This window comes from Amblyomma maculatum, chromosome 8 (assembly GCF_055883805.1).
Source record: "Amblyomma maculatum isolate TAMU_Amacu chromosome 8, ASM5588380v1, whole genome shotgun sequence".
In the NCBI taxonomy this organism is placed as follows: domain Eukaryota; kingdom Metazoa; phylum Arthropoda; class Arachnida; order Ixodida; family Ixodidae; genus Amblyomma; species Amblyomma maculatum.
In genome coordinates, this window is record NC_139351.1 from 128,687,725 (window position 1) to 128,703,176 (window position 15,452).

General features: G+C 43.9%; 1 long non-coding RNA gene across 1 annotated transcript; it reads left to right on the forward strand.

Moving 5' to 3' along the window:
* Positions 1-163: 163 nt before the first annotated feature.
* On the forward strand, positions 164-2,876 carry LOC146182541 (uncharacterized). The gene is made up of 2 exons (XR_014700355.1): positions 164-478; positions 2,192-2,876. It is a non-coding gene; the product is annotated as an uncharacterized LOC146182541 (long non-coding RNA).
* The last annotated feature ends 12,576 nt before the right edge of the window (positions 2,877-15,452 follow it).

Consider the following 15,452-nt stretch of genomic DNA (forward strand, 5'->3'; position numbering starts at 1 on the left):
CGTAAACGGCTGGTGTAACCTCCATATCAAAGGGAAGAAAGGCTGCAGACTTGCAAAGCAGACGACGCGAGCGCACGAAAAGCGCCCCTGAACTTGCAGAGAGCCGGCTCCGTAAACTGCGCATGCGCGCCCAGAAACAAAGTGGAAAGGAGGATGCGTTGATTTTCTCGACGGATGTGACGTCAAACAACTTTTAGTATTTGCTTTTTTCTGGAAATAAGCCTCAAACCCAGATGCCAATTACCCCGTTTCGAGCCACAGCACCCGAGCAAAAGCTGGCGCGCTTTTCGGGCAACGGGTGCTCGCGCCTTGCGAGCCCTAGGTCGCTTTTCATGCATCGGCTTGTTGTAGTTTACGGGGCATCATCCCGATAGATGCAAATTCGGTGAAAATCTGATTCAGTTTGTGGATTGTTGCCCTAAATTCAACAGCGTAGCCTTCGGTCCTGTCGCTGGCCTGTCTGCAGCCTCCGACTACGGTGAGTCGTACGCGAATGATGGTGTTTCGTACATGCCCGCGAGCTCTAGGTAAAGCATTTGTCGGCGTTCTGCTACAGTCTTGCAGTTTTTTTAACGAGTTTTTACAAGGCAGTGCAGCTATGCGGTAGTCACAATTACTGACGCGGCGTAATCACGCGACAGTCTCCGGGCGAAGGCATGTGGAGACTGCATAAATGCGTCGATCCCGTTTCTTCGCGCTTGAAACAACCGTTGCATACCTGCTGCTGTGCACCGATCGTTCGCCGGTTGCTGTTGTCTTCGGGGTGCACTGGGGTATTGGGACGTACGCGGCGACTTACAGATGATGTGAAACTATTTGTGAGTCGAGATTCACGAAAGTTTGTAATTTGCTTTTTTTTTTTTTGAAATTCTTCGTTTGTGGTCTAGTTTGTTTGGGCAGTAGCAGGCATTTTGGTGTGGTGCGCCAGCGTGAACGCGCTGGTTTATGATCAGGAGGTTTTATTGCCTTCCTCGCAGCTTCAGCAGATAGAGTGGCTGGGCCCATAGAAACGGTCGTGCTTGTGTCAAAAAACTGTCGTAAGGTATTTATCTATGCGGCCCATACGTGGTGCTGCAGTGCAAGAGGTCAGCTTCTTTACAGTGTCGACGAAGTGCTAAAGAAGGGGAGTTGCTGGCTAGCTGAGAGATAGTATAAATGTAAACTGGCCCAGTGCGAAATGAGCCCCGGAGTGAAACGAGCCTACTGCTCAGCATAAAATTGCTACAAGATACGGGCGTATACCCGCACGAATTTATTGTGCTTGTATGCTCACACGTTCCACTGTCGAGTACTCACATCGGTGCATGCAGCAATGAGGGTGACTTTTCGGCTATCATAGGTTCTTGCCCATGAGAGTATCTGCCCTTTTACTACGAAAATAACTGCATTGGTAGAACTCGCTGAGCTTATTTATATAGATTTAACACTTCAGATGCATGTCGATACCGCAGAGTTCCCTAATATATATCTTTTGCTTGCTCCAACAGCGTCACCACTTTGAGAAAACTGGGAATGATAGCAGAAACAATGCCTCCATAAATAGTGGGCAGTGCTTGGCTTCAAGCTGCTGTCAAGGCCATTGACAACTTATTTGAAAACAAAGCAATAATTAACCTGAGGTGGTACGTTTTGTTGAGGAGAGTGAGGCACCGTTGCATGTACAGCCTTTGTCAAAAGTGTAGAGCCCGGGGGGTCCGCTTCTGAGCCGAATAGTGGCACTGATGTAGAATTAGTTGAGGCCACTGAAGGGGGCAGGACAAAAAATCTTCTTGCCATCAACAAAGTTGGAATACCGGAAATTCATTACAAGCCGCAGGAACTGGCCCAGAAGCAGACCCCCTGGGCTCTACACTTTTGACAAAGACTGTACCTCGTAATCCTGTCAAAGAGCTTGGCAGTTGCTGCTATAAGCACTCTTGATTACAATTCCATGCAAGCCGCAGCATATTCCGCACTTACTGCACACGTGATTTAACTTAGTCTCTTTGTTTGCTATTTCAGTGTTTTGCAAGTGTGCTAAATATTTGTATTTGTGCTAGCATTGACTGCCAGTCTCGTTATTGCCTTTTTCCTTCTGCAGCAGGCACTCTCACTTGCTTTACTCAAATCAAATTCTACTGTGAGTGAGTTTGCTGAATTTATGCAAACTAAATGTAATTGCTGTATTACTCTCATTTATTTACATTTACAGAGGCAAGGAATACTCGGGGCCGACGTACGAGTTTCCTCCACCAGTTGGATTCCGCCGCTACCTCGGTAGTGCAGTGAGCTGTAACTGGTGTGACCAAATGGACACTCTCACTCCTACTGGTTTAGAGCGTGCTCCTAGTTAAGTTTAAAATATCTTGCTTGCAATGTATTTAATCTTGTTGTGGAATATTGTCACCCTTGCATTTGCTGATATGTTATTATTTGGAAAGCATTCAGAGTGATTTTGGACGCATGATTTGCAGTGGCGGGAGGTGGAGAAGCACAAATGTGTGACTGCAATTTTTTGCCTCTCTAGTTTTCAGCGTTTAGAATTAAAGCAACAGATTGATATGTGAACAGGCCTGGCATGGATTAAAGAGTTTGTCATATACAACAACACTTGACCCTTGCGGGGGTAACACAGCTGTGTTTATCTGAGCAAAAGTTCACTGTATGTGATGGTGTCCGAAACATGGCATTGTCTTAAGTAACTTGGCATGGAATCGGCCACTTCTTGCACTCTCTTGACAGCATCTATTGTAATGTGTGCTAGGCGACATGCCTTCGGATCTGTTGTATGTCTGCAGCAGTTGCCTTGATGTATCAAGATGGGGTGGTTGTTGCGAGTTGGAAATTCCTATTCTCCCGACTACACCAATAAAATGTAGTGAAGCCAAATACCAGGAACCAATGTGTTACGTGGTTCATTGTGAAGGCTTGCCATTCTCGTAACTTTGCCAAATTGCTAGAAACATTATTTTTAAGCCCGGTCTTCTTTTGCTCATAGCACAACTCATTTCGTGCATTTGTCAACGTTTTGTGGTTTATGGTTGGCACATTTTGCAGAGGGTGACAAAATGTGAGCTGGTGTGCCACGAAGGTTAAATATCTGTTTATTGAACTCTGCTCGGGAAGCTACATGCAAATACTGCCTAATGTGGCTGTGAGGGCTTCGCACTTGATTGATGTACCGGTGCATTACTTGTGGCAGCTGGTCTACATTGTACAGGACTGCCACTTTGAGAAGCACCAGCACTGCTATGAAGCAGATTCACAGCATTGTTCCTGGTGGAGGCAAACCACTGTAGATGTCCTCATTCCAGTGCAGCTTCAGCCAGTGAAGTTTCACAATGCCCGTGTTGGACAAACAAGAGGCCTATGAACTTAAGCATTTCACTTAGTCATTTCTTCCAAACATCCGTCAAAACAAGCAACCTGTTGGTTTCCCCAAAATCCCTGCACAATCATATTTATTTTTATTTTTACAAATAGTTTGTATCATAAGCTGGAGAGCCTTCACTCAAGTATACACTAGGTTCCTATCTACATGAAAACTACACGCTTGTGTGCCAGTGTCAGCAGATCGCTGCTAACGATTGTGGAAACCCTCCTAAACAGAGATAAAACTGAGAACATGCAGCGATCATGTGTACATACTCAAAAGCAAGTGGGTACGGAAACTATGTGCACCTTTGGCCACTAGTTGGCATTACAGGTGGTTGTAGTACCTGAATCGCTAAAAGCTGAAATCGGAGCTTCTTCTGACAGACTCTTCTGGCTTCTTTGCTGCTAGTGCGATAAAAAAAAATCTGTAGCTGAAGTTGCTGAATCACACAATTTCAGTGTTTTTTGTTGTGCGGCCTGACACGAACATTTCTCTATCTAAGGTGCCACCATTCTTCAGATACAGATCGCTTGTGTGTCACCACTTGGTGCGATGTTACTCTGTGTCACCAGGGGTAGAGACAGACAATTGGAGGAGGAGGATACGCTACAACAGGACATGTATTTGCAGACTAACAGGAAAAATAACGAGGCCTTAGGAAAGCTAAAGAATACGGTAAACGCTGCCATGAGGCTCACTGAAAGAACCTCCAATCTAAAGAGAGGATTGCAGGAAAAGGAGTCAAGTCATTTGGTACAGGCATTCGTGATCAGTAGAACAGTCTATGCGACGCCTTGTATGAATATGGACGTGACGGAGGAAAACAAGGTGGACGCTATGATTAGGCTGGCGTATAAGGCGGCCCTTGGGTTACCTAACATTGCTTCTACCGAAAGTCTGTGGGATTCATCATCATCAGCCTGACTATACCCATTGCAGGGCGAAGGCCTCTCCCATATTTCTCCACTTAACCCGGTTCTGTGCTAGTTGCATCCGCTTCACCCCTGCGAACTTCTTAATCCGCCCATCTAACTTTCTGCCGCCCCCTGCTACGCTTTCCTTCCCTTGGAATCCAGTTTGTTACCCTCAGTGACCATTGGTTATCCTCTCTTCGCACTACATGTCCGGCCCATGTCCATTTCTTCTTCTTAATTTCCACTAGAATGTCGGTAACTTGAGTTATTTCTCTGACCCACTGTGCACGCTTCCTGTCTCTTAATGTTACCTCTACCATTTTTCGTTCCATAGCTCTCTGGGTTGTCCTCAACTTAAGTAGAACTCTCTTGGTTAGCCTCCACGTTTCAGCCCCATAGGCCAGTAATGGTAAGATGCAACTGTTGTATACTTTCCTCTTGAGCGATACCGGTAAGCTGCTAGTCATAATCTGCGAGTGCTTGCCAAATGCGCTCCATCCCAATCTTATTCTTCTTGTTATTTCCTTTTCATAGTCCGGATCTGCGGTTACTACCTGTCCTAAGTAGACATATTCGCCTACTACTTCCAGTATTTCGCTACCTAATGTAAACTGCTGTTCCTTCCCGAGGCTGTTGAACATTACCTTAGTCTTCTGCATATTGATTTTCAAGCCTACCTTTCTACTTTTCCTGTCTAGGTCATCAATCATTATTTGCAGTTCATCCCCCGAGTTGCTTAGCAAGGCAATGTCATCAGCAAATCGCAGATTACTGAGGTATTCTCCATCTACCCTTATCCCTCACTGCTCCCATTCCAAGTCTCTGAATACTTCCTCTAAGCAAGCTGTGAATAGTACTGGGGAGACTGGATGCCTGGCAAGGTTAGCTTCATATATGCGTGAATCGCACGGTGAAGTCACCGGTCATGACCGGACATGATGTCATGTGGTGACCTCAGTTCTGGTTATTAGACATGACTGGATGTGACGTCATGATGATGTCACATCCGGTCATAGTGACATTACTGCGAACACATTAAGCTGCGCACAATAGATGAAACAACCTCCAGCTTAAACAGCATCACTGTTGAAAGTGGCCGTTGAGCAGTCTAGTTGAAGATTTGGGCGGCTGTATGCGAGCAAGGAACTGAGTGCTGTGATTTAACTTCCCAAAATAAATGCCACGGAGTGGTACTTTTTTCTTAATACAGGTCATACGTTTACTAGAACCACCTTACTCTGTATTTTACAGCTGTAAATGCTGCAAAAAGCAAATTTTCTAAATTTAAGAATTTTATTCTGGCATGGCTTATATTCTCTAATCTCCAAAACAATTTTCTTGGGTTCCTTTACTTCTGGAAAACTTGGGATATTGTTGGAACAACTACGATGAGAACAGCAAATTTTACAAATTTGAAATTTAAGTGTATGAGAACATGCAAGATGGCGACCATGGCACAAACTTTTTTTTTTCCGCCTAAGACAAGCTGAGGTAATGTTTGTCGTAGTAGCCCAATACAGTCCTTTTCTGAACTGATGGCGGTCAAGCGTAAAAATTGCGTCAAATGGCATGATATGGGCCTGTGTGCAGGCTTCACACAACTCGTACTCTCAGGCAAGTCCAGTAAAAGAATCTGACTGCTGAGCTGCTACCCGGCACAACAGAACCCAGAATGCAACCTAATCCTACGTTAGCCTGAATACTTAATATTTTTGAGACAAAGCATTCATAGAAGGTTGAAAAAACTCGTACATGCAGAATGCGATCAAAAAAATCTGGAACAAGTTTCATGACACGCATGCCATTTTTCACAGCATATCACACAACTTGGAAGAAAGTCGACAACTTCGCTTTGAAAGCAAATTTTTGTGAAAATGTACAACACCACTGGAAAGGAAAACAATTGAAGCAGTTGAAACAAAAAAATTTGATAGCGTATGTGCCAGTGAACCCTCAGTGTCTATTAAAAAAGTGAAATCAATGATCTTCGACACTAGTAGAACCTGAATAGCGCTGTGTGATAAGGCTGTCCACAAGTGGCAATAAGCAAAGTTAAAATCAAAACAAAACAAAACTTGACAGAACTTGCACCAATATCACTGCTATGCTAAAATAAAATACACAGACACCATATAACCACTGTTCACAATACAAGTTCTACAAACCTGATGCGAATTTTTATATCATAGCTGTAACGATACTAGCACAGCCTGATAATTACAGTACACCTAAACAATCACTCTACCTGCCTCTATGCATATATTGTATGCATATAGGCACTATGCACATATTGTACTTGACTACAAAGTTCAGCATGGTAGTTAACAACCATGCACATGAAACAGCTCGGGTATTGAAAAGCCTCTTCCAATCTTGTTCAAAACCAATATATTCTGATCAAATCAACATGCAAAATGTAAATCTTTCGTAAAAAATTTCATTTTGCACACAAAAACAAAGGTAGCTTTACTGCACATACTGTAGCACGAGTTGAATGCAACGGGCAAATTTTCATAGTGCTGCAGGGTTTTTATGTGTTTATTATATGAACGATGCAAAAAATAAAACATCGGTGAACTCCATAAAAGGTGCCACATTAGAACAAAAATTAGCAGTGCTATGCCTAGATAATTCCACTGCAAGAATGCATCTGTGCTGACTCATGTTCTATTGCCATAAACAAAGTACAGCATGTGAGGAATACAAGGGATGAAGGTTCGATTCCCAGTGGAGACAGTATTTATTTATTTTATTTACCCCACTAATCACACATGTGCTCTGTGCTGTCGTACAGTACAGCAAGTAACAGCATATGGTACCTGTAGTAAGACATAGTTCATGCTGGTTACATCGGCTGTCATGCAAAGATGTAATCAATGCAATTAACACTTTTTGTAGTGGCTTGAAATTGTTGACGACTGCGACCCCGAGCAGTTCGCACCTGAACACTGGCAACCACTGTGATTTCGTAGTATCGATGACAGTCGCCGCAGATGATGAGGGGAATGTCTGGTGCCCTCACAATGCATCAGCCATCTCGTAGATAAGTGCTGCCATTCAGCGCCACCATTGCAATTCTTGTTTAAATGGCTATGGGTTGTACAAACTGAAAACTCTAGCAGACTAACAATCTTGTGCATTCACAATGCCGTAATAACAACATTGCGTGGGTAGTAATTTAGAAAAAATAAATACATTCACAGTTAAAACTGGTTCACTGGACAATATTTTGTAAGTAATAATTCAACAATACTGCACAAGAATTTTCAAAACTCCTCTGAGCCTTACTAGGGCACCTATGAATGTTGTACAGCCTTGGTGGATGGAACCGTGACAGATTATTGTAGATGAAAATGTAGCCATTAAATACTGTCCTTTTTAAAATGCGTGATAGAGCGTTACACTGCAGTGCACAGGTGTAGAACATAAAAACATGGCTGCAGCTGCGAGCTATCAGGTGGCTGTCGCACATACTCCATGATAGTAAATCAGGTATAGGTATTTTCCATGGGGCAGGTAGCTAGTAGCAGGCTAGGCAGGCAAACAGGGTTCGTTCATGGCTCTGGTCCACCAACAACGTGACAGTGCTGCAAGTCATCTATACTTGGGCAGATTACCTAACATGCAGACAACTACTGTAAAGTCAAACACTGAACTTACAAAAAAATTAAGTTGATAAATGAAATGTACTGCCTTTGGATCTGAGCAAGAATGAGAACAGAGGCAAGCCATTTGGCAAGCGTTTTGATGCATTCCCTAAAGCCACATCTCTATGCTGTTCTGACCAGTTTATTTGTTTTACAAGAATACACTAGGAAAGAACCAAGCGATCGCACATTACATCTACGTTGTGCACTACAGTTATAAAAATAAAAATCATAGCTAACGAGTACGTGACCCCGTTCGGTAATGCAGTACATTTACTTTGCTGTACAGCGTACCACTCGTCTCGGGACTGACGGACAGCGTGTCAGGCCCTTATCATTTGCCAAAAAAAAGTGAAGCTTAATTTCTAGTAAATCAACATTACACACTATTAAGAAGGGGTCAACACACTTGAAACACAGTTCTATATTCAGCTAGTGTGCAAACTATTACCACAGTCATACATAAAAGCAATAACAGGCGCATACATGCAGCATGTGCTGAAAAGGCGCGTCCGATGCAAGTGCAAAACTGACGTTGGCCTCGATGATCTTACGACTGCTAGGGAAAGCTACATGCCTCACAATAACACTAAAAATTAATTCAAAGCATTTCTGACACAAACGTAAGCCTTCGATGTCTCTGTAGTCACAATGCCTAAACACTTTCAACGGAGCGCTTTATTTAGTTCTGCGCAGGCAAGCAGAACTTCTCTCAGACAACCTCAAGTGCAGCAAGAAAGTAACCTTGCTGCAATGTTCACAGTTAAACGTCCCGAAACAAATCGTTCCCAGCTAATTTCACACAGCGATTCGCGGAAGAATCGCGGTTCTAGCGCAGGCACCATGCTTACCAACATGGCACTCGAGTACGTTAATGTTCCACAAATCAATATATTAACTCATTTCCTTCCAAAGAGCAATCAGCTGGCTTTCTATTCGACTTACCAAAGTGATGCTCACCGTGCGAAGTGCGTCGCCTGTGCTGTATAAACACAGAACACAGCCATTTTATGGTTCGTTGGCATTAGCAACAAATAGATAAAGCGCAACACAGGCTCCGTAAAGCACTGGAAGGAGAATAACCAGAGTCAATAACGCGTCAAACATTTTTTTAAAACGTTTCATGTAACGCGCCGCAACTCAAATAATTTAGCGGAGGGGTCGATGATGATGATAATGGCGCACGCACCATCGTATCTGAAATTGTTGCAAATGAAACTATACAGTTTCAGTTAAACAAAGGAGGTGGTGACCCATAAACTACAAGTGCGAATTTTAATTATCTAAAGGTTTCCTTTTACTGAATTAATTTTTGTTGGTATTGGACGTTTTCGCCACCTGCAGCGCTGTCACGCAACCGTTGCAACGGCGCGCCATTTGAACCGGCTGGTTGTACGGTGCTCGCACAAGTCTCTGCTGTTCTCTCGAGTTCTCTCTTCTCAGTTCAGCTCTCTCTGCAAGCCTCCCAGAGGCTGTATGACTCATTTATCTCGCCACAAGTAACTTTTAAACCACAGTTCAGCAATGCGACACTAGAGCCTTTCAATGAAGGACTACACTTATTCCTAGTCTGGCATTTATTTCCTTCGCGCATTTTCACTCTGTCCATTCATAACAAAAAACTTGGAAGAAAAATCAAGTGGCTAAGTGGCTTCCCACAGTGCAGTTACATATCTACAGTTATTTCATAAATTGGCAACAGAGTTTTGATTCATCATCACTGCCTGCATTAGGTATGCTGAAGGGAATTAATGGTCTGCAATCATCGCTGCTTCAAGCGTTAGCTGCAGCCGCCAACCTTGGCTCATTTGCCGACATCTCTTCATCCCAGTGTCTGGTATCCCTTGCTTGTTTCACTCCCTCGAAACCTAATCGATTAGCTGAAAAGCCCTATTTCCTGGATTACATGTCCCACTCTAATGCTTCTTTTCAGTTTTCTGCATCTTCATACTCAAAGATGTGCACCATGTGCTGCAATCTCAACTGCAGTACTCTGCTGCAAGATGCCCAGCACTCTGTGTCATATGGTATGGTGTTGCGGCAGCATAGAAGTACCACCCACACAAACCATCAGATGAGGACCTGCTTATGCCCTCACCTTTTTGGACCAAGGACGCCACCTGTCCAGGGCAAATAGGGCCTGCTCATTTCAATAATAGCCGATTACTACTTCCTTGTTATGATTACCTTGAAACTGTACTTTAATCCACATCTGTGTTTGTGAAGGTTTTCCAAATTATTTTACTTTCTATAACCTGCTGCACTATCCTTTGCTTAGGTATTTTAAACTAATGCTTTAATATCCACTTTTCAGCCTTTCAAATGATCACATGATAGCAAGCTGCCTTTTATTACATTATATGTACAGCACCTTCCAAATTTACTTTCACCTCTTTTTGCTCTTGGGGAAATGTTTCTCATGGTTCAGATTCAGAGTGACTACCTGGCTTAAAAACATTACTCCCTTCCTACGTCCGAAACCTTCCTACCTATGTGCAGCAGTGACTTTGTGGCTATGCATTCAACTGCTAATCCTAAGGTTTTAAGATTAAATACATGGCTACATTTTGGCAGAGGCAAGATGTAATGACACCTGTGGGCTACACAATGTCAGTGCATATAAAAAGGACACCAAGCAGTCAAAATTAATTAGCTCTTTCCCATGCTTGCCGTCTTTCATAGACCGCATTAGGTTTTGGCATTCCCGATCCCTGTGTGCCATGTCAATACCTCTACCTGTTGTAAAGTTGCTCTCATCACAAAGGGTTGAAAAATAAACTTTCATCTTGTAGTTTCTTTAGGTCCTTGAGCATGTGCTGTTATTGAGGCAGTGGGCAATATTTGGCTGGGGCCTTAGACATGCAATAGCCCAAACCAGATTCGAAATCGAGGAAACAGTTTAGCTGAAACAAATGTCGATTTCAGTCTCATCGACATCAACTGCAATGCCCGTTCTCTTTTTCTACAGGAATATAATGTAGACATGATGCAATGCTGTTCTCCAAAATGTTTTCCGATTGTCATGGCTACTACAGTTCAAAATAATGAGACCAAAGAGCACGACACACAAGGAATGCTTATTTGCAATGGAAGCATTTTATTGCAAGCTATGAAGTAAATACATTTGTCGTGAAGAACAAGCAAAAGATAGCAAGAAACCATCAAAACAAAATTTAAAACCCCATCTAGAAAAGCAAAAATCTAATGCCATGTTTTCATGGAAAGCAGCCTTTTTTAAAAAAGGCTGCTCTTTGAAGATACTCACAAAATTATTTCAGCATAAATGCTCATTTGCTACAATCCTCTTTTTTTCCAACTAGACACAAAGTCTACAAGACCTTGTGTATAAAATGTCACCAACCAGTACGCAGCTGCCATGCCATCAGCGAAACCATGCGCCCAACTGCTCATTGCACACCGGCCAAAACTCTGCACTGCCTTTGGGCAAGTGGAAAACAGCTGCAAAGCATCTTAAAACCCATCCACCTTTTGTTTCTATTTTAAGGTGCTATCATTTCTCCTGCTTCAATCACTCCTTTCGTTTTCAAGTGCGATTCCATAAACTGAACTTGTTTATGAACCACCCCAGATTCGAAAATGTGTTCAAACCTGCTGTCTATGAGGCAGCACCTTCAGAATGCGCGATGGCCAAAAATACTTTTGCAGCAGACTCGTTAATAACAGAGCTACAACCATCAAAACCGGTATGTTTCTCTCCTTCCCTTCCATCACCAAAGAGTCTCTCCCTCCTCCCTGGTTGACTAGCCTCCACAAGAGAATATGCGTAGGGCTGGTACATGTAGGCTCCCTAAATACGCGAAATGTGGAGCGCCATCTCTTAGTGCTTTGAGAAACTATGCCCGCCATGTTGGTTTGGTCAACAAAATGAAAACGCTGGCTTGCCCTGTGCTGGGTAAAAACAGCTACGAGAACGCATCAAATGCAGTCATTATGGCCCCGACTTTTACAGGCATTATTTTTTTTTTCTTGCTGGTTGGTTTGTGGGGTTTAACGTCCAAAAACGACTCAGGTATGAAAGATGCCATAGTGAAGGTCCCCAACGATTCCGACCACCTGGAGTTCTTTCTTTAAGGTGCACTGACATTGCACAAACACGGGTGCCTTGCTTTTTGCCTTCCATCAAAAAGCTACCGCCGCAGCTTTTTTTTTTCTTGCTTTCTGCCACCCAAGCACCACCAGTGACCTTCGGCTCATCCAGCTACAATGCCAATAAGGAGGAGGAGTGGGAGAGGCTGAGCTCAATGGGTGGCCGAAGCATAGGTGCGGGGCGTCTGGCCTTTCTTAGGAAACCAAGCCCGTGCATGTATGGATGTTCTGTGTTTTCTGTATTCATGGTTATGCATGGTGTACCATGGCTGGATTCGAGTGGCGACGGTGCGCTCTTTACGACCTATGCATGGAGGGTGCTTCCTGTCTGCTACAGCTGCGAAATCGTGGCACTGTGTGGCATTGACGCGTCTACTCAGTGATGCCGTCATTTGGTGTGAAACAAGCTGGAAAAAAAAAAAAAAAGCGGAGGCTGGCCAAGCCTGCGGCTGCAAGCCTGCACTTTCACCCGGTTGTGATTCTTGCCAACGAGATGTCATGAACTTGAGCGTTCAGAGCGACCTGCAGTGATTTTTGCCGCTGTACCGAGAGTTATAGATGATAGGTGTGCCGGCCGTGAGCCATCCTTACAGGCTCTGGCTGTGTATCAGCATCTTGCCGAAGAGCCAAAACCAGGGAAAAACTCGCATAAAATATAGCTAAATTATTGGAACAGAGTTCTCCATCACTCGGAAATTGATGAAAGGAAACACCGCAAGTTTTTCAAACTTGCAGGCGTGGGCACGTCGTTCAGAGGAAATAAAGTTCAAATGCGTGGCAGAAAGCATACGTATGGGTCCGGACCGAAGGAAATACCAAAAGCACACTGCGGCCGAGAAGCTCAACTATTGTCATGAAGTTAGCTTCGTTACAAACTAGCCGCAGAGCTTAGCAACATAGGTGGCAGGCAAAGACAAGGGTCGGAAGGCTTTCCTACTATCCTTATATGAGGATGGTGATGAATGTCTCCTGTTATTTCGAGGTGATGTTGCGCACACCTCAGAACAGGAAAAGCAGTTACAGTGAATGCGCTGTTCAAAGTGCACAAAAAGTGCAATAAGAGCAGGTTACCTTTTTTTTTTAATTTGCACTAACAACTTAAAACAGGTCAACGACCAGCCTGACTTGCAGACACGTGAAGGCGCCCGAACTTTTGGTACATGTGCAGAAGCAGACAGAAATGTGCCCAAAAGCAAAAAGATGCCGTCACACTGGCATATCATTTGAAACAATGCATGTAGGCAAAACAGGTACTCCTCCTTGCTCGGCCACTAATTTTAACAGGCCTGGCAGAACAGGCCAGAGAGGCCAAAAATGTTCATGTGATAAATTCTGTGCTTCTGTAGCCATGTCAATGCATTTTTGACAGTTCCCCTCATATCATGAAGGAAACAAAGTTACAGCAGGAAGAAAAAAATCAGCTTTTGTGCAGCATAATGGGACTGACCTTACAATAGTATGCTGCTACGTGCCTTACTGCAGACTGATAACCCAAATCACTGTTGTATTCAGATGGTAATTAGCACATGTTGCGCACTGTAAGAAATAAGACAAAGTAAGTATTACTACGATCAAAATGTGCTAAATAATACTGTTGCCTGAGCCTACACTGCACCGCTTTTGCGCACACAAAACTGAGACTACATAATTTCTCTAAGTATTTCGCTCACTCCGTAAACTGAACACTTGAACGCTTGAAGGCGCGAACGCAGGTGCACACCGGGCGCCGCCACAGAAGCGAGTGGCCAGGGTTTGGGTAAATCCTGCACTAACTTCATGGGGAAGAGAGCACTGCTTGCCTAGAAGAGCTGCCATTATATCTGCAGCGAATGCGCAGGCTGTATGAAAGTGCGTGCCGCTGCCACTTGAGTCCAGCCGTTGGTGTATGAATAGCACAGTGCACAGAACACGCTGAAGCATGCATAGACAAGGGCAAGAAACTAAAAGCATTCTTTCTTGTGTGAGTGTATGCATGAGTGAAAACGAAATGCAAGACAAAAAAGTGCGTGACATCAGCAGACCAAGTGACACCCCTCGCCCATCAGTCAGAGAGAAACCAATGGATGCAGTATCTGTTGGTACCTCATCGACAAAGTTTGATGGCCAGCGCAAAGGATGAGGAGGTTTGGCTGTTTTAAAAGGACCATGAGAGCTTTGGTTTGCATTTTGTTGCTTTCCAGTGTGTGCATCGCTGCAGTATTTCGCAGAGACCATGTCCAACGCCTTATCGGGCTTGGTTAAAATGTCAGCCTGGTCAGTAGCCCTTGAATATGTTAGCTCTCTTAAATGAACAATCTGAAATAAGCAAGGACATAAGTTGTGCTGGCCATATTGTGGACTACTTTCAAGACAATGTGTGTAATGCCAAATAATCTGAGAAGTTGAATAAACCGTTCGGGGTGCCCTGTTTTGTTTTCTAAATATGCATTGTAATACCATTTAACACAGCTCGGCCACCCAACTTGTGCACACCAGCTAACACGAAGCTTTTGCTGCACTACACTAATTCCTCTGTCACACAAACACTTCCGATCCTCATTGAACTCAATCTGCATTCAGGCTTTCAAGAAGGATTGAAGCATCCGGTGCTACACGGGCATTTTCAGCCAGCATTGAGAAATTTCCTACGTGGTCCGTCGTCTGCTGTCAGTCGCAATGAGTCTCAAAAGGAAATTTAAGATTGGGGTAATGATTGCACGATTTCAGTGTACACAGCAGCATTCCGCTTTGGGCGCCTCAGGTCATCTAACCTATCTTCCCAGCGGTCAAGTGCTACAGTGCAGTTTCTCTTCCGCTCCACAGTTTCCACACAGACGCAGTCGAAGAGAACGCCACCTTAGCTTCCACTGGCAGTAGACTACGGTGTCAATATTATAAAATTAGCCGTTCTACGAATGTTCTATCATGCCTTTTAATACATTTATGTGCTATTATGTGCAGTTCTATTGTATTTATTCGTTTTCAAGTTTTAGAGCTCATTGATGACGAGGGTGTCAATAACCGCTTTTGAGTGTGCTTGAAATATCGAGAGCGATTGAGGAAGCAACCTTGAGTCAAGCAGGCTCGAGCTCAACTGCACTTGACAGTTGCCGTGTGACAACCTCAATCTACAATGAGTTGAATGTAGATCCAGTTCAATGAGGATCGCAACTGTTCGTATGAGAGCGGTTTAACTCGCATCTTGCAGGAACAAGCAGTCTATATACACCTTTCCAATAAGTGTTACTCGGTGCCACCATATTGTTCGCTCCTCCTCTCTGGACTGCTGCAAACCGGCTCTGCTTCCACTGTGCTAGCACCAAATGCACAAAGCAGTCCAGCAGGTAATATGGTGACACCCCGTGACCACTTATTGGAAAGGTGCACACTACTATGACTATGCTACAGTATGCTAAGGAAGTGAACACACAAAAAAGCCAGGCAATCATG